Consider the following 25660-nt stretch of genomic DNA (forward strand, 5'->3'; position numbering starts at 1 on the left):
ATATTTACTACCCGTAACAAATATGTGCAAGCAACATTTAGTATAAAAATTGAAAACTAGAATAATCACGTGCAAAGATATAGAGGGCATCATAAACGTACCATGCTGGAAGAAGGCTTATTAAGTAATATACACAATAAAAAAGTCAGTGTTAGTAATTATGAGAGAATAAGGTTTATTCTTTTCTCTAATTCAATCTTTGCCAACAAGTAACATTTATTTGTTAACCTTTGTCCTTTATTATTATAATTTTGGCATTTATAACATCTTAGTTTTATTCATTCTGTTTTACCATTTTTTAGATCGTTAAGAACCATGTTATTTTATTATTCAATTTATTTCAATAATAATTTTTTTTTTTTTTTTTTAGAAAAAGCAGTTCTCTTGTTTCTCCTATCCCCAACCTATGTCTCTGGCAATCACCAATCTGTTCTCTATATCTATGAACTTGTTTTTTGTTTTGTTTTTGTTTTAATTTACATTTATTTAAAACTCCACATATAAGAGAGGTCATAACAATATTTGTCTTCCTTGATCTGCCTTATTTCACATAGCATAATGCACTCAAGTTTTATTCATGTCACAAATGGCAAGATTTCATTATATTTTATGACTGAATATTTCATATATATGAAATGCGCACACCACACACACACGCATCATATTTTTTTTTCATCCATCAAAGGATTCATCCATCAATTAGGTTGTTTCCATATATAGGCTATTGTAGATAATCGCAATTATCATAGGGTGTATGTATTTTTTCAAGTCAGTGTTTTTGGTTTTTTTGAATAACTACCTAGAAGTGGAATTGCTGGATCATATGATAGTTCTATTCTTAATTATTTAAGGAAACTTTATACACTTTCCATAGTAGCTGCACCAATTTACAGTCTCATCAACAGTGCACAAGGGTTCTCTTTTCTCCATATTCACACCAACACTTGTTGTTTCTTCTATTTTTGAGAATAGCCATTATAACAGGCATGAGGTGATATTTATTGTGGGGTTTTTGTTTGTTTGTTTTCTGTATTTCCCTGACGATTAATGATGTAGAACATCTTTGCATGTGTCTGTTGGCCACCTGTGTGTCTTCCTTGGAAAAATCTTTATTTAAAATGTCTGCCCTTTTTTTTCCCCCCAGATTGATTGATTGATTGATTGATTGATTTTTTTCTGTTGATTTGTATGAGTTCTCTATATATTAACCACTTATCAGATTGGCAAACATTTTCTACAATTTGAAGGTTGGCTTTGCATTTTGCTGATAGTTTTCTTTGCCATCCTCCATTACATCACTATGATATGATCTGGAAATTGCCCTTCTCCTACTACTACCCTGAGCATCCCAAACAAATAACCTAAAAATTACACTTATTATGGCAGTATTTCTCATTGCTAGTCATAAGATTAGCTTATGAATGAATTCAAAAAGGATTAGATGTGTTGAGTATGATATTTGAACTAAAATAAATGATTTTGACTCATTAAATTATGATTAATTTCATAATGATCAAATACCCTTAGTCTATAGTAATATCATTTTAGCATTTACAGTATCCTTTATAAGATTACTAATATATCAATTCCATTTAATATTCTCACTACTCTGCTTAAAGGGTATACTATTATCATAATTTATTCTAGCAACAATAACAATTCTAAATACTTTACATCAGCTGGCATAATATCTATTATCTTCCTAGTATTTGCAGCCTATAAGGCTGCACTAGGACTAGCATTACTATTTATAGTATCTAGTACCGACAGTACTGATTATATACAAAAAACCTTTTTCAATGCTAAAAATTACTATTCCAACCATTATATTAATGTCATTAACATGATTACCAAAAGACAATGTAATCTGAATTAATACTACAGCAGATAGCCTTATCAGCATATTTCTCTTGAGTCAATTTAATAATAACCTTAATTTTCCACTAATCTTTTTCAACTTCCAAATAGCATTTCTGCTAATATTAACAATGCTTAAAGCCAGCTAAATTAGTCTATCCAAAAAGTCATTAATCCAAACAAAAAACTATATCTCATAATACTAATTTTATGACAAATATTCTCTTTTCCTTATTTTTAAAATATTTTCATTAAAATATCACTAAATACAAATTAATTTCATGTATACACCATATTTATTTAACATTTATATACCTAAAGAAGTGATCACCATGAGTCCTCTTTACACATTCACCCACCAACAGACCCCCAGGCTGCCTCCACGTGATCACCATAAGTCCAACCATGTGACACTGTAACATACTATCACAGTATTATAGACTATATTCCGTATGCTATATGTATATCCCCATGAATTATTTATTTATACCTGGAAATTAGGACCTCTTATTCCCCTTCACCTCCCTCCCATTTTTAAAATTTTTCAATTACAGTTGGCATTCAATATTATTTTATATTAATTTTAGGTTTAAAGCTTAGTGATTAGGTATTTATACAATTTAAGAAGTGATCCTCTGACTAGTACCCACCTGGCATTATATATAATTATCACCATATTATTAACTATATTCCCTATGCTTTACTTTACATCACCATGAATATTTTATAACTACCAATTTGTACTTCTTAATTTCTTCCTCTTTTTCACCCACCCCCAACTCCCCCTCCCATCTGGCAACCATCAAAATGTTCTCTGTATTTATGAGTTTGTTTCTGTTTTGTGTGTTTGTTTGTTTTTGTTCTTTAGATTCCACATAAAAGCTAAGTCTCATTGTATCTGTCTTTCTCTGCCTGACATACTCCACTCAGCAAAATACCCTCCAGACTCATGCAGATGGCAAGAGCCCATTTCTTTCTATGGAAAAGGTATATTCCATTATAGATATGTACCACCTACTCTTTACACATTCATCCACCAACAGACCCCCAGGCTGCCTCCACATGTTGCCATTGTAAACAATGCTGCAATGAACATATGGATGCACACATCCCTAGAACTATCATTTTGAGATTCTTCAGATAAATACCCAGAAGTGAGATTAGTGGGTCGTTTGTCTCCTGTCATATAGCCTCTGTTTTAAAGTCTATTTTGTGGTATAAGTATTGCTGTCCCAGCTTTTTTATTTTATTTGTTTCCATTTTCATGAAATATCTTTTTCCATCCCTTTACTTTTAGTCTATGTATGTTTTTCAATCTGAGGTGGGTCTCTTGTAGGCTGTTTATGCATAAGTCTTTCTTATCCATTTAGCTACCCTATGTTTTTTAATAGGATAATTTAATCCATTTACATTAAAAGAGATTCATAGTTATTGTCATTTTATTATTCATATTTTTTATCTTCATGGGTTTCTTTGTTGTCTCCTTCCTTTTGCTTAAGGAAGTCCTTCTAACGTTTCTTGTAATACTGCCTTGGTGGTAATGAATTCCTTAAGCTTTCTCTTCTCTGGGAAGCTCTTTATCTCTCCTTCAATTTTAAATGATAGCCTTACTGGGTAGAGTATTCTTAGTTGTAAGTCCTTGCTTTTCACCGCTTTGAATATTCCATGCCAATCCCTTCTGGTCTGCAAAGTTTCTATTGAGAAATCAGCTGACAATCTTATGGGAACTTCCTTACAAGTAAATAGTTGCCTTTCTCGTGTTGCTTTTATGATTCTCTCTTGTCTTTAACCTTTGCCATTTTAATTATAATGTATCTTGGTGTGGGCCTGTTTGAGTTAATCTTGTTTGGGACTCTTCACACTTCCTGGGCTTGTACGAGGTCTGACAATTAAGTTTGTGAACTTCATACCATGCACTTACATTGGCAGCACTGTACAAAAAGCTCAGGAAGATTTGATAACCTTAGTATATGAGTTTCTCACAGCTGTGCTCATGTCAATGTGTGGTGGTGTCTTGCTGAGTGGTGTTCATTCTTGTTGTTGCATGTTTTTGTGTGCCATCGTGAGAATATCAGAGCTTGAATTACAGCAACGAACAAACATTAAATTCCTTGTTAGACTTGGCAAGAGTGAAAGTGAAATTGTGGACATGTTAGTCAAAGTTTATGTGGATAATGAAGAAAAACAGCAGTATACAAGTAGATTAGATGTTTTTGTTTTTGTTTTTCCTGAGGGGAGAAAATATGTCACCAATGAAGAGAGGTGAGAGCAGCCAGTAATGAGCAGAATTGATGAAATCATTGCAAAAATTCTTCGAATTGTGTGTCAGAATTGTCAGCTGACTATGAGAAGCATAGCAGACCAAGTAAACATTGATAGAGATACAGTTAGAAAAATCTTTACTAAAAATCTTGGTCTGAGTAAGGTGTGAGCAAAAATGGTCCCAAAGATGCTCACCAATGAACGAAAGCAAAGAAGAGTCAAAATTTGCCAAGACCTTTTGAAGAGGCAAGACGATGTTTTGGTCCATGTTATCACCAGTGATGAAATTTGGGTGTACCAATACAACACTGAAACAAAACATCAAAGTGCACAATGGAAATCAGCCCATTCTCCATGATCAAAAATGTTCCGTCAGTCCAAATCAAGAGTCAAAACTGTGTTGCTAACCTTTTTTTGATATCAGAGGGATTATTCATTATGAATTGTTACGAACTGGACAAACAGTTAACAAAGTTTACTATTTGGAAGTGTTGAAAAGGCTATGTGGGAAAGTTAGACGACCTGAACTTTTTGCCAATAATTGAAGCCTCTTGCATCACGACAATGCACCTCACATGGCACTGTCTGTGAGGGAGTTTTTAGCCAGCAAACAAATAACTGTATTGGAACACCCTCCCTATTCACCTAATCTGGCCCCCAATAACTTCTTTCTTTACCCAAAGATAAAGGAAATATTAAAAGGAATACATTTTGATGACATTCAGGACATCAAGGGTAATACGACAACAGCTCTGATGGCCATTCCAGAAAAAGAGTTCCAAAATTGCTTTGAAGGGTGGAGTAGTTGCTGGCATCAGTGCATAGCTTCCCAAGTGGATTACTTTGAAGGTGACCATAGGGATATTCAGCAATGAGGTATGTAGCACTTTTTCTAGGATGAGTTCACGAACTTAATTGTCAGACCTCACATGTCTATTTCCTTCACCAGGTTAGGAAAGTTTTGAGTCATTATTTCTTCACATAGTTTCTCAATCCCTTGTTTTCTCTCTTCTCCTTCTGGTATCCTTATAATAGGAATGTTGTTATACTTGATGTCATCCCAGAGGTCTCTTAAAACTAGCCCCAGTTTTTGGATCCTCTTTTTTTTTCCTTTTTGTTCTTCCAATTGGGTGTTTCCTTCTACCTTGGCTTCCAAACTGCTGATTCAGTCTTCTGCTTTACCTAGGCTGTTGTTGATTCCTTCTAGTGCATTCTTCATTTCAGTTATTGTATTCTTCATTTCTGACTGGTTCTTTTTTTATGGCTTCCATGTCCTTTTCTTATGCTTGCTATCTCTTTGTCAAAGTACTCGTTAAAGTCCTTGAGCATCTTTATAACCATTGTTTTGAACTTTGTATCTTGTAGTTTGCTTTCCTCGATTTTGTTTAGTTTTTTGGTTTGTTTGTTTTTCTGGAGTTTTCTCCTGTTCATTTGTTAGGGATGTATTTCTTTGTTTCCTCATTTTGGCTGCCTCTCTCTGTTTGTTACTATGTATTAGGTAGGTCCTATGTCTCCCAGTCTTGGCCAGGTGGACTTAGTAGATGCCCTGTGTAGACAAGTGGCACAGTCCCTACTTATCTGTGCTAGTTGTTCAACGAGTGTCCTTGTGCGAATTGTGTGTGCCCTCCTGTTGTAGTTGAGCCTTACTTGCTATTGGCACATTCATGGATGTGACTGACCCCAGCCTGACTGGCTGTGGGGTAGGCCACATCCACAGCTTATGGGTTGCTGTATAGGGGGTTTGTTCCACCAAATGGGATTCGCCCCAGTGGTCTCTGATGCCTCTCGAGATAGCGCTTTTTGTATGCTACCTTTGAGGTTAATTGGATGGTCCTTTGCTGTGATCTGAAGCCACCCTCCATATATGTTGGTTCTGGAGCTTCTTGGCATGAGAAAGGTGTGAGCAAAGATGGTCCCAAAGGAGCTCAGGTGCAGGCACAGGTCACCTACTTCCTGTAGGAGCTATAATGCAATCCATAATGGGACACCTTGATGCCTGCTACCACCTGCTGGCTCCTGTAAGGGTCAGCTGCTGAAAAAGCCTCATGGGGTTTGCAAGTTGGGTAAGATATGGTCTAGGGAGTCCCCAGGGTGGGAGGAGTTGTGTTCACCAGGTTATACAGATTCTGGTTTGGTGCCAGTGCTGAGCCTAGAGCTACTCAGCATAAGTCTCTGAACACACTGAGGTCAGCTCCCACACACCTGGTTCCTGTGGACCCCTGATAGTTGTCCAAGAATGAGTGCAATGGGGGTGAGGCTGGCTGCTTGCTGAGAAAGTGCCTTGGGCATGGGACAAGTGTGGTGAGGTGGGGTTCCAGGGAGTCAGCAGGGTGGAATGAGTGGAGCTCACCAGATTAATTCAGATTCAGCTTGAGTAATGGGCATGGGGTGGGGGGTGCTCAACACTGGAAAGGTGGTGCCCACTTGTGTGCTGCAAGCAAGAAGGACCCCACACAGGGAAAATGGTGACTGTTCCTCCAGTCCTTGCCCTGAAGCCACACAACACAGTTTCTCCCTGTAGGTCTCCAATGCCCCCTGAGTCATTGTCCCTGTGCCAGAGCCAAAGGTGAGTGCTTGTGAGCAAGTGAGTTTGTGTGCAGGCCCTTTAAGAGGATGTCTGGGTTTCCCACAGCATTCCATTCAGATGGTTGGCATCCCCACTATTTTTCACAGCCAGATATGGGGGGAGCTTCTTTTCCCAGAAACAGTACTCTTTACTGGGGAGGCTGGTGTGGGGCTAGGGTCCCTCACTCCTACAGCTGAGATATCCCTCTATATTCTCAACTGCCACCTGAAGGGTTGAGGCTGGCCAATTCAGCATCTCCACCACTTCTACCAGTCTCAATGTGGCTTCTTCTTTATATACTTAGTTATAGGATTTCTGTTCAGCTAGACTTCAGATGGTTTTCCAGGTTGATTGTTCTATAATTTAGTTGTGATATTAATGTAGTCACAGGAGGTGGCTAGCACAGCATTTGTCTACTTCATCATCTTGGATCCTCCCTCCACCATCTTATTACAAATATTCTTAATTATAACTTTTACTGCAGTAGAATTTTTTTCTCATTTTATATTTTATTTAAAGAGACTTTAGTCCCAACCTTAACCGTTACCACCTGCTGAGGAAATTGAACATAACAATTAAGTCCAGGACTTACTATTGCTTATTTTATATGCTGATAAAATCTCTCCTACTTCTTATTACTCTATTTTTTATCCAAAATTTCATAGTTTCATTAAATTTTCTAATAATTCAATACTGAACCCAAATGATACCCCATTCCTGAGCTAACATTTTCCTATGACTAGCATGCATTTATAGTATAATATACTATTTATAGTAAAAAATATCTCTTTATGACCCACATCTTTAATTAACAAAAGCACATGTAAAAGCCTCCATTGTTGAATCTATAGTACTTGCAGCCATACTACTCCAAGTAGGCAGCTATGGTATATTACAAATCACAACATTAGTAAATCCATTGTCAAATTACATGACATACACTTTCTTTATATTGTCATTAAGAAAATTAAGTATAACCAACTCCAATTGTTTACACCAGATTTAAAACCATGGCATATTCTTCCATCAGCCATGTAGCACTAATAAGTGTTACCTTCTTCTTCAACCACCATGAAGTTATATAGGAGCTACAACCCTAATAATTACCCATGGCCTTCTATCATCATTATAATTTTGCCTAGCAAATTCAGACTATGAATTAATGCACAGCTAAACTATAATCCTAGCTGGTGGACTGCAAACACTCCTTCCACTAATAGCAACATGACAACTGCTAGCAAGTCTTACCAACTGAGTTTTACCCCCAACAATCAATTTAATTCAAGAACTATTTTTAGTAATATAACCATTTTCATGGCCTAACATTACTATTATTCAGATAGGAATTAATATTTTTATTACTGCCCTATATTCCTTTATACATTAGAACTTCTTGAAGAAAAAATTTACCAATGTTTTTAAACTAAAGGGTGCATCATGATATTATTAGTTATATGGAGAGAGAAATACGATATTGACTCCATATAATATGTTTTGGGGACAGAGAAGGGAACTGACAAATGGCTCAAGTACTGGCCAAAATAGATTGCAACATTTGTATAATTGGTTACAGGGCTAATTCAGTTACTCACCATTACAATCTCATTGCTGCATTTCCCTATTGATCTCCTTTCCATATACATACTCAACTCAGCCATTATAAACTACTTGCTGTTTCAGAAAAAGCCCTGGTTACTTCTAGGCATTCCCATATTCAGATTCTGCCTACAAAAACTCCTAAGGCATTTCCACTGCACCTATTTATGACTTAACTAGCTCTTTGATTATGACTGTCCTTATTGTTCTATGGATTGTTTGTTCAAGCTACAAAATTATAGCAAATTGTGTTTGAGCATTACTTCTCTAAGTCCAATGAATGTCCTAATACATAATTTTGAGGATAGCACATTATATTCAGCAATTTTCTAGTTATTATGTATATGAAGAGTGTAATATCCTTTCCAAGGTAAATTATCATTTCAGTTAAATTATCTGTATTTTAAATACTTATACAATTAGTGAAAATATATTTTCTCTTTTAAAGAGAAATATATTAATTATAAAATTCAGAAGAATTAATATTTCTATGAGTATTAAGTGAGAAATAATTTTAAAAGTAAAATAATTGAATAATATGAACTATGTTTTATGTCATGACCTCATAGAAATACTAGAGACTTTAAATATACTTTAACACACTCTTCATTTTACACTCTATACATGAGGAAAGCAAAGTCTAGAGAGTATAGAATAATTTGCCCAACCTGAGATGATAATTTAGTAATAAAAATGAGCACAGACAGGCCTCCCAATTACAGACTTAGTGGTTTTGCCAGTCTATGACAATGTCATTTCAAAGATATCAAGGACATGGCATTTTCTGCTTTACTGGAGATCTTTTCTGAATTTCCCCCATCTGACCAATAAATTGGCATTCCTTCCTTTGGAGGCAGCCACTGCTGAGGAGTGAAGAATCCGCCTAAATTGCTAATCTCAAAAGTAAATGGTTTGCATGGAAGACAAAAGGCAGAGAAAGACTTTTGTGCCTTCTCTTAGTATAGCAAGATCTGGAGAGGGGAAGGGAATCAAAGTGGAAAACAGGCAGATCATTTAAAGAAGCTGCTATCTTTCCTTTATCACTCACCAGGGCTATTATAACTAATTTCTGCTACCAGGCTGTTCCCACTCCAGTATGTCTTCTCATGTTTTAACTTTCCTCACTATGATTCTTTTACTTTCCTATTAAAACCCTCTACTGGATGGCTACAAGACAAAATCCAAACTGGCTATACTACATAAAGAACCTGGCTCCAAATTACTATTTTAGCTTCATCTTCAACCACCTCTTCAATTTCCATTATTAATTCACCCAATATTTCCTTTTTAAGACACACACTTATTTAATGTTTACCTGTTCTCATGACTTGAAATGAACTTTTTATTCATTCAAGTCCTAAACTTTATACAAAACTTATTCTATTTCCCAAAAGAAAAGATAGAGAGATGATGACTCTTTTTATCCACCACTCCCTGCCACATTTTGCTCACATTATTATTTTACTAACCACATGTTATTGTAATATTAATTTAAAGCTGCCATTTTCACTAGACTACTATGAGATCAATGTTTAGGGAAAAAATCTAATTTTTGTTTATTGGCAGCATATAGCAAAGATACTGAAGTTTATCAGATGCTACATAGATTTCTTGAACAATGAAGATATTGTTCAAATTAGGAATGAAATGAACAAAACCTTGCACAATTATACATATTTTAAAATCTGCCTTCAGAAGAATAAATAACAGATATAGCAATAACAACATCAACATAATTAAGAAATCATACTTTTTAGCAAGCATTTTTCTAAATATTTTTAGGAAATGTGTTATTTCAACTAGCAAGAAATTCAGAAGTGTTTATTTGAGATGTAAATGGGAACTTAAAATAGAGTTTATCAAATGTTGCTCTTGATCCAGAAAATAAAATAACAAAGAAATTTTATGCATGGGAAACTTAAATCAAAATATTAATATTCCTCTTATAATAAATATTCAGGTTCTTCACTATTTCAGCCTTGCAAGCCTGCTTGCTTCTGATGGAATTTCTTAGACTATTATAATAGGTAATAGCACTAACACAAGCTGGCTTTGCCTATTATTTGTTGAAGATTTACTTTCAGCAGGATGTAAATACTTCTTTTATCCAAGATACCTGTAATAACTGGATTTTTTCTTAAACATAATGCTTTTTCATTCTTTTTATTTTACTGTTACTTTGATGTTGCTATTCATAAGTCAATGGTTCTAAGGAGTAAATATTGTAAATATGTTGTGTTATCAAACCTTGAATAGACTATGGATCCCACATAAATGTAGATACCCCTAAGATGCACACAATGTTCAGAATGCTTTATTATTATATTTTTTAAATAAATTACACTTATTGAAGCACTTGATACATAAAATGTCTCTACATGTTTGATTTTTCCTTAATACTATGATGTCAATAAGCATATGTTTTAACAAAATAAATCAGAATTCTTTCCTATTTATATTCATCTGTTCATACCTATACATTTTATTTGATGTGCGACCTAAACCTCATGCCACCTACCAGTTATCCCATTAAAGGGTTATGACAACTATTTACACTTTTTCCTGATCTTAGTTTTCAACCACTGGCCCCTGTTTCTTTGTATCACATTGATCCTGTTCTCATTTTCCTGCAGTTTCTCACATCCTTACTCATTCTCTAGTTTCTGGTCTAGGTGAATTTACATTAATCCAACAGTAATCATTTCAGAATCTGTATTAATTCACATACTGTCTTAGTTAGTTTACCGGTTTTCTAATAAAATCACTCTTCTTACATAGTAAGGTAAGCAGTGTAAAAACAATTTCACAGAAAAATTTAAAAGACTAAATATACTTCAAGTACTCTGGGCCCTGGGAAATACATTCATATTAAAACAATTTAAATGCTACTTTTTTTTTCATTAAATAGGCTACCTAGTCATCTTTATGGGGGAACATTTATTTTATGTTTATAAAATATATTATTTCTTTAAATTATCCTGTAAGTTAGCAGACCAATAACATCCAATTATTCTAAGAGAATGATTCATTTTGTCAATTTTAACGAATTTATGAATTATGTTCATTAGTTCACAGAAATATTTATATAGAATTTTTTATCAATAATTGTATTTCTTATTTCTGTTCAATCATTCTAATAAATTTTATAAAATAGTTTTTATTATTTTTTAAAAATTACAGTGCTGTTCCTTAATATACTTATTTCAAACAATAATCATACAATTTAATTTTACATAGGTGTTATGGGCTCAGTTGTGTTCTCTCAAAATTCATGTATTTGAAGCCCCACCCTCATAATGTGCCTGTATTTGGACCTGGGGCCTATAAAATGTGATTAAGTTAAAAGAAGGCCATTATGGTAGGCCTCAATTTCATAAGATTGATGTTCTTTTAAGAGGAGTTTAGGACACACAGAGACATGAGTGATGAACAAGTGGAGAGGCAGAAACAAGGCATCCACCTGCAAGCAAAGGAGAAATGCCTCAGGAGAAACCAAGCCTGCTGACACACCTTGATCTTTGCTTTCCAGCCTTCAGAACTATGAAACAATAAATTTTTGTTGTTTAAGCCATCCAGTCAGTGTTATTTTTTATAGCAGACATAGCAAATTAATACAATAGGTTTTCTTGAGGTGTGAGTATTAGTTCTCATTACTCAGATACTTAGTTTTCATATGAGGTGGCATGAGAGAGCATGGGCTTTCTATCCAAAGCAATGTAGGTAAAAATTCCCAACTCAGCTATTTAACAGTTGTCTGATTTACTAAAACTCAATGAACTTCTATAAGCCCATTCACAAATGGGAACAACTATATCCACTTCATAAGAATACCTGAAAATTACATTAGTGTGCATAGAGTAAACCACCTGAAATAATTAATTTCACTGACTATATTTAAAATGGAAAAGACTGCTTTTTTGGGAAAAACTTCCGTTCACCTTAACTAAAATATTCACTTATTGTGTTGTTTTTTTAAGAGACTGACTCTTGTTTGTTTTATTATCTCTTTGTTGTTTTCTTGAAGAGCTGTCATTTATTCAAGGATACATATTTAAAAGTTCTATACTCTCGATTCACAATAATTATTAAAACATCACAAACCTCACAATACAACATCAATAATAAGTGAAAATACTAAGTATGTATTGATTACTTATAAGTATGTATTGTTTATTTCTCATAACTTATAAGTATGTATTGTCTATTTACATACTGATAACTTATAAGTATGTATGTTTATTTCTCAGGATTGATATGTCTCACAGCAGTGCAAAATTGTTAATCCCTTCATTTTATACCTATGCTGTCCTATTTAAATTTAGTCATATTAAATTAATATTTCAGTTCCTTTGTCACACTAGCTATCATTCATTTGCTCTTTTCCCACAGGTGGCTAGTAGCTACTATATAGATAAGTGTAGATATGGAACATTTGCATCATCTCACAAAGCTTTATTAGACGGTGTTGCTAGTCATTAATAACTAGACTGAACTCAGAAAACAAAGTTTCAATGATCTGCTAAGGAGAACAAGAGAATTAAATTCCCTCATTACTGGCACTCATTTCCTATAAAGATTTCAAAGTATTCATATAATAACATCCATGCTTAATTATGAGAATGTGAAATATACACAGTTCTCTGTATAAATAGGTATCACAAAGTAAGGAGTTTTCTTTTTTTCAATAATAAAATTGGAAATATGTCAGTAACCTGGCTTTATTTCCTTTTTGATAATCATGGAAATAGATAATTAAATAATGTTTATTAAAATTCCCTTTAGCACTCAATATTTTAAAATAATGTGTTTCCCATTATTGGATACCAAAGAAGAAGAAGGAAACTAATAATTGAGAGAACATTCAAATTAATTTATCCTATTAAAATGTCTATCCATAGATATCAATTTTTATTACATTCTGCAGCCTACAGGAGTACAATGATATTATAGAAATATCCCATCGAGTTAAAAGCAAATGAAAATGGATACTCAAGATAATCAGGAAGACCATAGCTAAAAAAGAATATTCTGTAATGCTATTTCATGTCACTTCTAACTAGCACCTAAAATGTAAATAATATATTAAGCCAGAAATATTATTTGTTCCAAGGATAGTAATATTGGTACATCATATTTACAAAAAAAAAAAAAGTTTAGAATATTTTATTCATTAGTGTTATTATAAAGTAGTACACATTTATTTTTGTGGTCTATCGAATTTTTTTTTTAGATTAAAGTTTATTGGGGTGACAATTATTAGTAAAGTTACATAGATTTCAGGTGCACAATTCTGTATTACATCATCTATATCTTACATGTGTTCTCCACCCAGAGTCAGTTCCCCTTCCATCAACATATATTTGACCCCATTTATCCTACTCTAGAACCTTATCCTACTCTACCCCTTTACCTTCTGGTAACCATTAAACTATTGTTTATGTCTATGACTTTTTATTTCTTCATTTGTTTGTCTTATTCTTTTGTTGTTTTCAGTTTTATATACCACATATCAGTGAAATCATATGGTTCTCTACTTTTTCTGTCTGACTTATTTTGCTTAGCATTATAATCTCAAGATCCAGGTCTATCAGATTTTTTTAATGAATAGATGTTATTTTAGGTTTACGAAAAGAAATTGAGCAGAAAGTACAGTTTCCATATCCCCTTCACTCTTGTAACCCAGTTTCCATTATTATTAGTATTTTACATTCCTGTGGTATATATTTTTACAACTGCTAAGCTATATTGATACATTAGTACTAGCTAAAGTCCATAGTTTATATTAAGGCTCTCTCTTTGTGTTGTACATTCAATGGATTTTGACAAATATAGAATGGCACGTATCCACCATTATAGTATTATACAAAATAGTTTCACTGCCTGCCTTAAAAATCCCCTGTGTTCTACCTACTCATCCCTCCATCTTTCCCCCTAAACCTCCTCCAAGTACTGAGTTTTTACTGTCCATAGTTTTTCCTTTCTCAGAATGTCATATAGTTGATATTATACAGTATATATCCTCTTCATACTGACTTCTTTCACTTAGCAATATTAATTTAAGTCTCTCCATGCCTTTGTATGGTTACATAGCTCACATTCTACTTTTTATTTAAATTTAAAAATTTATTTTTCAGTCTATCATAATATTTTAAATTATATTTTGAGATATTTAAGATATGGCAAAAGTTCACAGAAAGTTGTCATATGTTCTTCACTCAGCTTCCCTAATGTTAATTCTAACGAGAGTGCAATGATCAAAACTACAAAACTGACATTGGTGCAACACTATTTACTGAACTACACACTTTATTCCTACCCCATTAGTTTTCCCACAAATTAGTGTTCTTTTTTTTTTTATTCGGAGACCTAATCCTTGTGCATCAAGCATACAACCCGAGGTCCAATCATGAAAAGGAGTCAGGCAATTCTGATGTAGTAGTGAGAAAAACATTAATCCAAATGTATTCTGCAGGAAATTCACCGATACTTATGTTATCTGAGCTACAGGAAACATATATATTGAAAATGTTTGATTGAGTTGGACTTATTCAACCCTATTCTTAGACTATTATTAGTTGGTCATTGCAACTGTATTCCTCAAATAATTTAATGTTTCCTAAAAAGTGTAAAGCCCAATGTTTTCTAATATGAGTTACATATTTTGGGAATTTGCCACTGCTGTACCTAATTTTACCCTCCTTTCATTTTCATCAGCACACTTTACTCTCATGACTCCGACATTGTCATTTATTTCTAATTAAACAGATTGAACTTTAAGCTTTGTTTTTATTGCTTTTGCTTTATTCTCCAATTTTATCCCATTTAAGTCCTAAATGTTCTAACTATTTGTACTATGGTACAGGTCTCTGTTACATAGAAGAAGGGGCTTGGCCTCTTTTTATTTTAAACACAAAAGTGTTTGGGAAAACATCTAATAACAGAAAAAAGTTAATTGCCAATCTCCCTATGAAAAGAGGAGCTAAAAGGTAAGCAAATCGATTTGGCAAGAAGCCTTAGAAATTCTAGACTCAAAATATTTTAATAGAGTAAGTGAGGTAGAATAGGACCTGAGTCAGCTGGGAATAGTATTGTATGATAGAATACAGAAACTAACAGTAAGAAGTAGGACTGAATTTATATATTTTTGTAACCAACTATTAACAATAATGGAGTCCCAATATTTTGTCCATTTCATTCTCTTTACTGATGAGACAATTTTTTTGAAAATTCAAAAGTATTTAGAAACTGAAGAATGTAGTTAAAAGAAGGGTGGAATTTTCACAACCACATCCACCATCCTAGGAGAGCCCACCAAAACAATTCAGGATGAAGGATCGTTGTTTGGAAAAAGAGATTTATATCAATACCTCAAACTCATTAAAGATAGTAATCATAGTCATCTTAAAGTTTTTAAGTAACATTTAATAAAGGTAAGTAGTTTTTATATTTATTTAACAATATTGAGCAACTCTTTATTTTCTACTTAAAACTGATCATCCCCAAGTCCTGCTAATATCAGTAAATTCTGCCGCCTAGTGCAGCCCAGTGAAATAATTTCCTTTCTTCCGATATTGCTTGTGCCTTCCTTCTAAATTGAATCTTACAGTAGTGACCAACATAAACTGATCAAATTACTCCCTTGATTAAATATATTAGAGTCCTGATGAAATTGAATAAAATACTAATTTCCTTCAATGACTTATAGTTGTTATCTATAGGCTCCAATCCCATCACTACTGTCCACACCCAAGCTTCACTGCTTCTGATCATTTCTAGAACACATCACTTTTTCCCTCAGCTTTGCTTAGAAGTGTATTTTTAAAAATAGGCTTTCAATCCAAATGTGTCTTATTCACATAAACAAACCTGAAACAAATCCTGTATCTCATAGTACCCATAACATCTTTTAATTCAATGATATTTCCCACAGAATAAAATTCAGCAATCATTCACAATAAAGCATGTCTTATTTTACTTTAAGCCATTTTGTAAGATTTATTATTAGAAGTTTTTCAAGAAACTTTAAAGAAGTAAAATCTTAGAAAAAAACATAATTTGTTTTATACTATCAGCCACTCAATGATATTTTAGTCTGTCAATGAATAAAATTGTCTCATTTATTCTGCTATAAATTTCAGACCTGAGTTTGAGCAAAAAATAGTCATTTTCAATACTAGATCAAGTCCATGAAACTGAATAAATTGCCTTTTTCTATCTTCATTCCTATCATGTATTTTCTAAAATGGTTTTAAGTTTTCTGCAAAGATTGTAAGAAGTTATGGACAAAGTTCTGGACTTGGTTTAATTTTAACAAAATATGTTTATTTAAAAGTAGTCTGTTTTTTCTTTAATTATGCACACACAGAAATGTTTTTCTTTAAGAAAAAAGTACACTTAGCTTAATAATCGTACTGACAACATTGTCCACATGCAGTAAATTATTGAATTTGCGTGCTTTCCAAATTGCTTAATCTCATAAGTAACACATATTAAAAAATTATTCAGAACTAGATCCTAGTAAGATATATTATTTTTCTGTTTAAAGCATTTATTGATATGAAAATATTTCAATTATTAGGTTGGTTATTATTAGCTTTATGTACAGTCATTGAATATAATTAAACTTGTTTTATTGAATAGGTTAGATTTGTGAAAAAAGTAGCAAGTCTAACACCATGCTTTTGAAGTTAATGTAGTTAATATAAATATTAACACAGCATGAGAGGAGAGAAGACATAACTAGGTCAATCTATTTAGTCACATAAAAATAAAAGATTTAAACAAATTTGCATATTTATTTAAGTGCTTGAATTTGAGTAAAACTAATTGGATTGAAGATTACTTAATTCATTATTTCTCTATAGATCAAGCAGAACTAGAACACATAATAAAAGGTGTCAGAATTCTATATAAAGAATGGACTTGAGAGTCATGTAGGCCTGGTTTGAAATTCTGGTTTGAGCATTATTTGCTCTATGACCATAAGAAAAGTATTTATCATTTTTAAGCTTTAATTTGGTCATCAGAAAAATGGAGAAAACAAATCTACCTCACTGACGGTTTTAGGGATTAATGAAGTAAAAGCATGTAAAATGATTCATACATTTAGTAAAATATGTATTGAGCAATCAATAAATGGTAGATATCCCATTGTTGTGAATAAATCAATATAATCATGCCCGCTAGTAAATTTTTGCTAATGTAGACATGATATTGTATCCTACAGTGCAAAGAATGAGTCACAAAGCTGTGATTTTACCTGTGTGACATTCTTCTAAGTCCTAGAAAATGTACTTTAAAAGATTCATTGTAACCACTAGCCATGAGGCTATTGAGAACTTGAGATGTGGCTACTCTGAACTGCAATGTACTATAAGTGTAAAATACACACTGGATTTTGAAGACTGTTACAAGAAAAAATAATGAAAAATATCTTATTTAATAATTGTACTAATTACATGTTGAAATGGTACTATTTTAGATATATTAGGGACATAAAATATATTATTATTAAATACATTAAATTAAAAAAAAGATTCATTTATTCCAGTTTATTCACACTGAAAGGAATACACATTCACACATAAAATAAGAAATAACATAAAAACACAGCCACAGAGATCTGTAACAAAATTATCACCTTGCATGCACTTTTCTTCCCACAATGAATATCCAATCTAGAAGAAAATCTGAGCCATAGTATAACTGTGAAGAAATAATATGCTGATAGCAAAGGATGGAAAAGCAATGTGAAAATTAAGGACGTGCATTAAAGCAACAAGAAAACAAGTTTTATTGTGTGAAATTAATAAGCTAAAAATGTGAAGATATTATAATTGCTACTCATAGAAAAAGCTATTTACTGAATCAAAATACATGGCAATTTTTGTTGTATTTGATAGCTATTAACCCTAAGAGGATTTTACATGGAAATAAGGAAATGAAGTAACATAGGTAGGCTAAAAGAATGATGGCTTAGAATAATATGATAAACTGGCCCCATGAATATTTATACAGAGACTAAACAAGTAATTATGAAGAAAATTAAACTGTAAGATATTTGTTAAAATGCTAAACACAAAAGAACAGGATTGAAATTTTACAAGCAGTATTCATGTAAAACTTTTGTGCTTTATTGATTTTTGAGAGAATCTATATGAATGTAATGTTATTAGGAAAAAAAATCTGTTTAAAATGCCTTTAATGTTTCCATTAATATTCCAACAATTTATGCAATTCAGACAAAGAAAACAGAAAAAAAATATATGTATGAGTTACCAAACTCTGTGTATTTTTTCCCTTTCTTTCAAGGCTATTTCTACTATACATTTAAAATAGAAAGACCATCAAAAGTAAGGTACGGGTTTATCAAATACCATTACCCTCTATTCTGTCTATTATGAAAGAGAATTTGACCTTGAATAATTGTGAACTTTATAAATACAGAGACCATATAACTTAATGATAAGCATGTGGATTCTGGATCTAGACTTCCTTTCTTTAAACCTGGCTACTGTGTGATGATGTGCAAGTTGGTTAACTCATATATAGAGTGAATCTGTTAATGGAACCCACCTAATAAACTTGGTAAAAGAATAAATGAGTTAATGTATGTAAATCATTTAGTATCTCCAACATAGAAAGTGCAAGAGGTATTAACCAATATTTTAAGTGTTTTTGTTTTTTTAGTATGTCAGTGATATAATACAATATTTAAATATTGTTTTAGATCCATTTCAGCAGAAATACGGATTTCTAAGGGAGTATTGATATGAAAATAGAGAAATAAAAAATCTATTTAAGTTAATACATTAAGAGGCAATTTATACTCACAGAGACTCAGTATTTCTGTTTTACTAAAAGAATTTAAGTTACAGTGATTTAAAGTTGATATTTGTTTGGAAGGATGTTCCAGTCTCATATGCATATCAATAATTAGCCCAGTGAACTAAAGAAACATATTTTGTTCAAGAACTTTTAAATTGAGCTACTTTCATATGCCTACTCAACATCATTGAAACTTAATGAAGCAATATATCTGCCAGAAATCTCTGAAATTGCAAATGCCTTCAACAACTATTATATTGATTGTTTGAATGCTGCTATTTTTATTCTTCTAGCAGTTGTGAAATACAAAGGTGATAGTGTTCCTAATTGCCATGATCATTTTGAGGACATCTTACATTACAAAGCTGTTACTCTGCACAGGGTGAAAAGTAGTTACCTGAAGAGCTACACTGAATTGGACATTGAGTGAAATACCTCTGGTTTTGTTAAATATTTGAATTCTTAATATAATAAATACTTCCAATAGATTATGACATTTATGACATACAGGATGTAAATCCTACTTTCCATGAGTGTGCTCTAGAAAATATGTTTTAAAGTTGTAACTCTAATTTTTAGAGCAATTATTGAATAGATGTGACACATTTTACAAAGAAACAGGCTCCAAAAAAGAGGAAAAAAAATTATTTTCCAAGATGACCTCAACATTCCCCTCAGCTCAATTACCTTTTAGATAGTTTCCTTCTTCCTTACTGTAGGTCCCTGACCTCTCTTTACTTAGGGCATTTACTTTTGAAAAAGTTCAGTCCTAAATTCTTCATCTTCCCCTTGACATGTAAATCTTCTCACAGCCTCTTGTTCATTTTTCAAGCTAGAAAGTCTTTCTCAAGCACCTGGGAGCCATATCTTTGAAATGTAAAAATTCAAGAATGTAACCTGCTCCCAGTATATTGAAGGCTAGGAGCCTAACTTCCAGAATGAAGCACAAGTTCCCTTATTATACCGACTACTCTCCTCCCTAAGGTCCTCTAATCATTTTCCATGGGTCATCCCAGCATATAAAAACTCGATTGTTTCAGTAGACGTGAGTTTAATCTCTTTCCCCTCCTGAAATAGTCTTGAATCCAGTCTTCCTTGCCTGTCCAACTTGACTTGACAATTTTTCTTTGATAGTTTGTTGATTTGTTTCTTTGGTTATTTTTCTTAAAGCAACATTTCACTGATGTCAAGAGTAATCAAATCTCAATATAATAGACTGAAGGGATGTCTCTTCATTGTATTTCACTGAATTTTGTATGCATGCATGCCATTTTTTTTTATTAAAAAAAATTATAAAATATGTCACCCATGTCAGATTTTTAAAAAGGACACAGCTTATGATATTCTCTTTGCACAAAATGTCTTTCATGATTCGAGTGAAAAATTTTGCATTTTGTGACACATCCTCAAATAATCTAATATAGAATAATTTAATGTTTCTTTAGAAAGTAGTCCTAGTAGGAAAAGCTCTAAAGTTTGAAGACTACGTGTATAATACCAGTTAGACTTCCAAAAATTTTCTATTATTTTCAAGTAAGAATTAGAGAACGAAGAAAATGTATTCTTTTTAGAATGAAGAGGCCACATGCACACACACACAAAGGGTAGTTTCCCACACTTATTCTGTTATGGTTAAATTGATTTCTTATGTGTTATAACTACCATTAGACAGGGGGAAAAAAACTGCACGAAGTTTTATGTTAGTCAGAGTTCATTCAGAAATACAGTCTGTCAAAAATGATAAATGCTTAGAGAGATGGAAAACTAAAGAGCAATTAAAGATAATTGACACCTCATTGTCTTTGAAAGGCATCTTTTCTAAAGACTTAAGGAGCACAATACCTTGAAATTTTTACTTGGCAAAAAGCCAATACCTACACAGGAAATGTGCAACACTTGGCTAAATTTCTAAATATTGCTAATTATGTTGAATAATTACAAGAGGGAGACAACAGTTGGATTTGCATGAACAGAGCCTTTGGTTCAGAGCAGACAATTTAAGGAACAGCCTGGAGAAGTTTTACATAGGAATTTGGGGCAGGGAAATCACCATGTTCATCTTAGGCCCCTTATATTGACTTGTTCTACTCTAGATTTGTGTCATGCTTAGCAAATTGTTCACATATGTTCCATAGATGCTACTGCCTATATATAAAGGAATAATTCTCTTCTCCATTAGTCCCTTAGAAGGGGGGAAAAAACAAAACGTGGGAAATCAAGCTTTTATAATCATTAGTGAGATGGAATAATATCATCAGTTGATATCAACAGTTGAGTAAAGCAGGCACTCATTGGCATGATTTACGGGTTTTATAAACCCTCAGTGACCAAACACAGCTTGCCCCAAAGGACTACCATATTGCTGTTCTTCCCATTTCTGACTGTTATACCCAAAACTACAACAAAGCTCCAACTTAGGAAACAAATGAAACTTATTATTTATAGTAAACACTAGTGTCAAAACCACATTTGTTGTTTATTCAGGATGCAAATAGCCTCTGATAAGAACATTGCACAGCAATGCACAGTAGAACATTGCACAGTATTCATTTAAATTAATAGGATCTAAAAACTACTCACCTCAAAATAGGCATCTGTTATAGAATGTGAAAGAAAATTTTAATTGACTTCATTCAGTACACCGTTATTGAGAACTGACTATGCAACAATCATTGAAATAGTCACTGATGGTACAAAGGAATATGGAAACTTAATGTGCCTATATTTAAAGAAACTCAGAAACTCAATCAGTTACTGTTAAATTAAATTGAAAATATACAACTACTGTTGTTTGTCCCGACTCTGTTGAATAGATGTTTTTTATAAATTATCATGTTAAATAGTATAACACTCAAGACAGATATTAGTAACTTTCTTTTAAAAATGTGAAAAGTGGATTTTATAGATAGAATAATTCACCCATTTTTGCATAGATAATAGAGATTTCTAGATTCAAATGTATCTCTTACCCTCAAGCCTTTACTCTTTCCACTTTCTCCCATTACTTCATTGCTCCTGAGACCAAAATAAAAATAAAAATACTGATCAATAAACTATATTACTTGAATTATTAACATTTATCTATTTTTTACCATGTGTCAGATGCTGTATTAGTTTTCTATCTCTGCTGTAGCAAGTGACCACAAATCTAGTGGCTTAAACAATGCAAATTTATTATATTACAGTTCTAGAGGTCAGAACTGAAAATGGATCTTATGGAGTTAAAGTCAAAATGTTGCAAGAGCTCTGTTCCTTCCAGAAGCTCTAGAGGAGAATCTGTCCCTTTACTTTTCCAGATTCTAAGGGCTACCTACATTGCTTAGCTCATGGACAAATTATTCCAGGCTCTATTTCCTTTGTCATGTTTTGTTTGACTCTGACATGCCTACCTCTCTCTTAGAAGGACTTTTCTAATTATATTTGGCTTATTGTCATAATCCAGGATAATTCCCCTTCACTTAATCATATATGCCAAGTACACTTGGCATATAAGGTAACATATTCACAGGTTTTAGAGATTAGGATGTGGACATCTTTGTGGGGCCATTATTATTTTTACCACACTGTATGAACATTGTTTCATTTAATTTTTACAAACAAATTCATTAGGTGTTGTATACTGGTAGAGTTGAGGTTTAGAGTACAAGTGATGTCCCCAGTACCCAGTAGAACACATTCAAAACGAAACTCATACTTAGATTTCTGTATAATAATTCGCTTTTGCTGTCTCTACCATTTTATATTCCCACAACAGATCCTAAAGTTTGTCATGTTTTATAAAAGACATTTTATAATGAACAATTACCATTACATTCATAGTTTCTACTGTTAAAAAAAAAATCTAGCATTATTCCACAAAACTTGTGATTTTAAAGGATGATTTCTATCGAGAAAATTTAGATTATATTCACATTAAAAAGTAAATGATTAAAAATGACTTTATAATGTTATTTTTTTAAAGATGTTACCCTTTTAGGGACTTAATAAGAGTTTACTGCATAATTTGATGTCTTAGATTGAGCATGCAACAGCCATACATCAAATTTATAATTGGTTAGATGGTGGACATTGCACAAATTCTCAATTAGTTTAAATGGATAACTTAAATTTAAATTATTTAAAACCATTGACTCCCTATGGTATATAGTCAATAATGTTGTAATAAACTATGTATGGTGCCAGATGGGTACTAGACGTATCAAGGTGATCGCTTCATAAGGTATATAAATGTCTAATCGCTATGTTGTACACCTGAAACTGATAAAATAGTGTATGTCAATTGTAATTTAAAAATGAATTAAAAATAAATTAAAATTTTAAAATAAAAAACATTAATCACTCTTTTCTAACTAAAAAAATAATGAAATAAAATAAAATAAAAATCCCCAAGCAATTTAAACTATTTCTAAAACATTTCTGATATATAAGCTTCATTTTCATGTTTTTGATGTGATGTTTTTAGGAGAGAATTGAAAAATAATAAATTATATTGTATTTATTATATAATAGCAGGTAGAAGAGATGTTTACTAAGCTACAGATAAAATAAATATGTTATCATTACAGTTATTTTATAATATGATGGTATTATTAAATATTGCAACATTATAAATATTAATTTTCACAGTGATGGGTAATATTATTTTATGCTCTATTTGCTATTTTTATGATTAACATATTGTTGAACTACATAAGTATTAGCAAAATTTTTTAAATGTGTTTTAATATGAAGACTTATTGAGTTCAGAGTTTGCTTATTACTCATGAATATATGTGGCCCAAATTAAATATTCTTCATTATATGACTTGTTTTTCTATAAGACATCTTATTTTTTCCAACTATTTTAACTAGGGTCCAAATGGAAAACAAAGTTGTTCCTCCATGTCAGAGATGAACAAAATTATCCCAAAGCATTTGTCACTCTATATTATTTTAAATATATATATATATATATATATATATATATATATATGTATGTAATCACTCTAGGTGATGAAAACTGAATATCTTGATCATTAATATGAAGGATAATGATATGGTGAGAAAAAAAGTGTTTAATATTAATTTTGTGCAGACATGCAAAAAGTGATGTGCGTTGCTTAGAAAAATAACAAAGTAAAACAATAGGTATTTTACAATATCAATTATAGTGGCTTGTACAAAACATGAACTCAATAAATATTCATTAAATCATTGAATAAATTAATACACTATAGACAATATTAGATGATGTAAGGAAAATATGTGGCTTTAAAACACTTAACTGAACTAATATCCAATTTTCCACTTTTAAAGCATGTCTTTAACTATTCAAAACATTCAGTATATTTTCTGATGTGAACATTTTTTTAGAGTTTGAAAAAAATGTGGATAAATACAACAGATTCAGAAATATGATTTCCTACATGTCTTAGTCAATTTGGGCTACTATTACAAAGTCCCATAGACTTGGTGGTTTATAACCACACAAATTAATTCCTTATATTCCTAGGCCAGAATGTTCATGTGCCGATGCGAGTCCTCTTCTGTGGTGTAGATGTCTGTCTTCTGCTTGTATTCTCACATGGCATAAAAGGAGTGACAAAGTTCTCTGGGATTCCTTTCATAAGGTTATTAATCCCACTCATAATTGTTACTACTATCATTTCAAAGACAATCAAATGTTATTTAAGGGAGAAATAAATTAATTACATATCACTTATAATTCCCATATTTGTTTTGACAAAAAAATAAAAAAAGTAGAAAGATACCCAATAGGGCTAAATGAACAAGGAGAATTTGTATTATACATCATAATGAATGTTGAAAACATTCATTGTTGGTAATCAGAGTTAAACATTATTTTTTTACATGAAATAGTAATATTTAGTAAAAATGAGAATATTGTTTTCTTATTAAAAAATAGTGTTATGTCCACTAAATTTAAAACAGCATATTCTGGATAAGAGAATGTTTCTTAGGCTAACTTCTTACCAGAGGCAGCCCCTGAGGCAAGGGCTTGCAAGCAGGTGGTTTAGAACGTAACCCTCAGAAACAATGGTGAGCGACTTAGAAAAATGAAACAGAAGAGGTTGAAAAGCCAGTAATAAATTTATGCTGTTGGGCTGCTTACCTATGTGGACGACCATATCTACGTTCTGTTAGATACTTTCAGGGACCCTTGCAGAATTTACCCCCAGACTTGTGCCCTTGAAACAAAAAAAGGTAACAATACATATACACAGACTCTTCTCACTGATGAACAATTGTCTTAGGATTTATTAACCCTTCCACTTTCATGTTTGTGTCATAATTAGAATGACTGAACTGATTCCTGTAGGAGTCCCATGTTCCCAGAAAAGCCCTGGGGGTAGAAAACAAAAGATGTGTAGCTCAGCCCAGGAGAAGTGGTACCAGGATACACCTGAGGCAGCTGATTGCCACAGCAACCGTAAGAATTGGAGTCAAGTGAAGGCAGAGTATGCGTGACTGAGGACTAGACATGTCCACAACAGAAAGGAAACTTTTCTCTAGGCTACAATAATCTATTTTTCTCTTCCCACAGTAAAAAAT

The sequence above is a fragment of the Rhinolophus sinicus genome, linkage group LG01 (genome assembly GCF_036562045.2).
Source record: "Rhinolophus sinicus isolate RSC01 linkage group LG01, ASM3656204v1, whole genome shotgun sequence".
In the NCBI taxonomy this organism is placed as follows: Eukaryota; Metazoa; Chordata; class Mammalia; order Chiroptera; family Rhinolophidae; genus Rhinolophus; species Rhinolophus sinicus.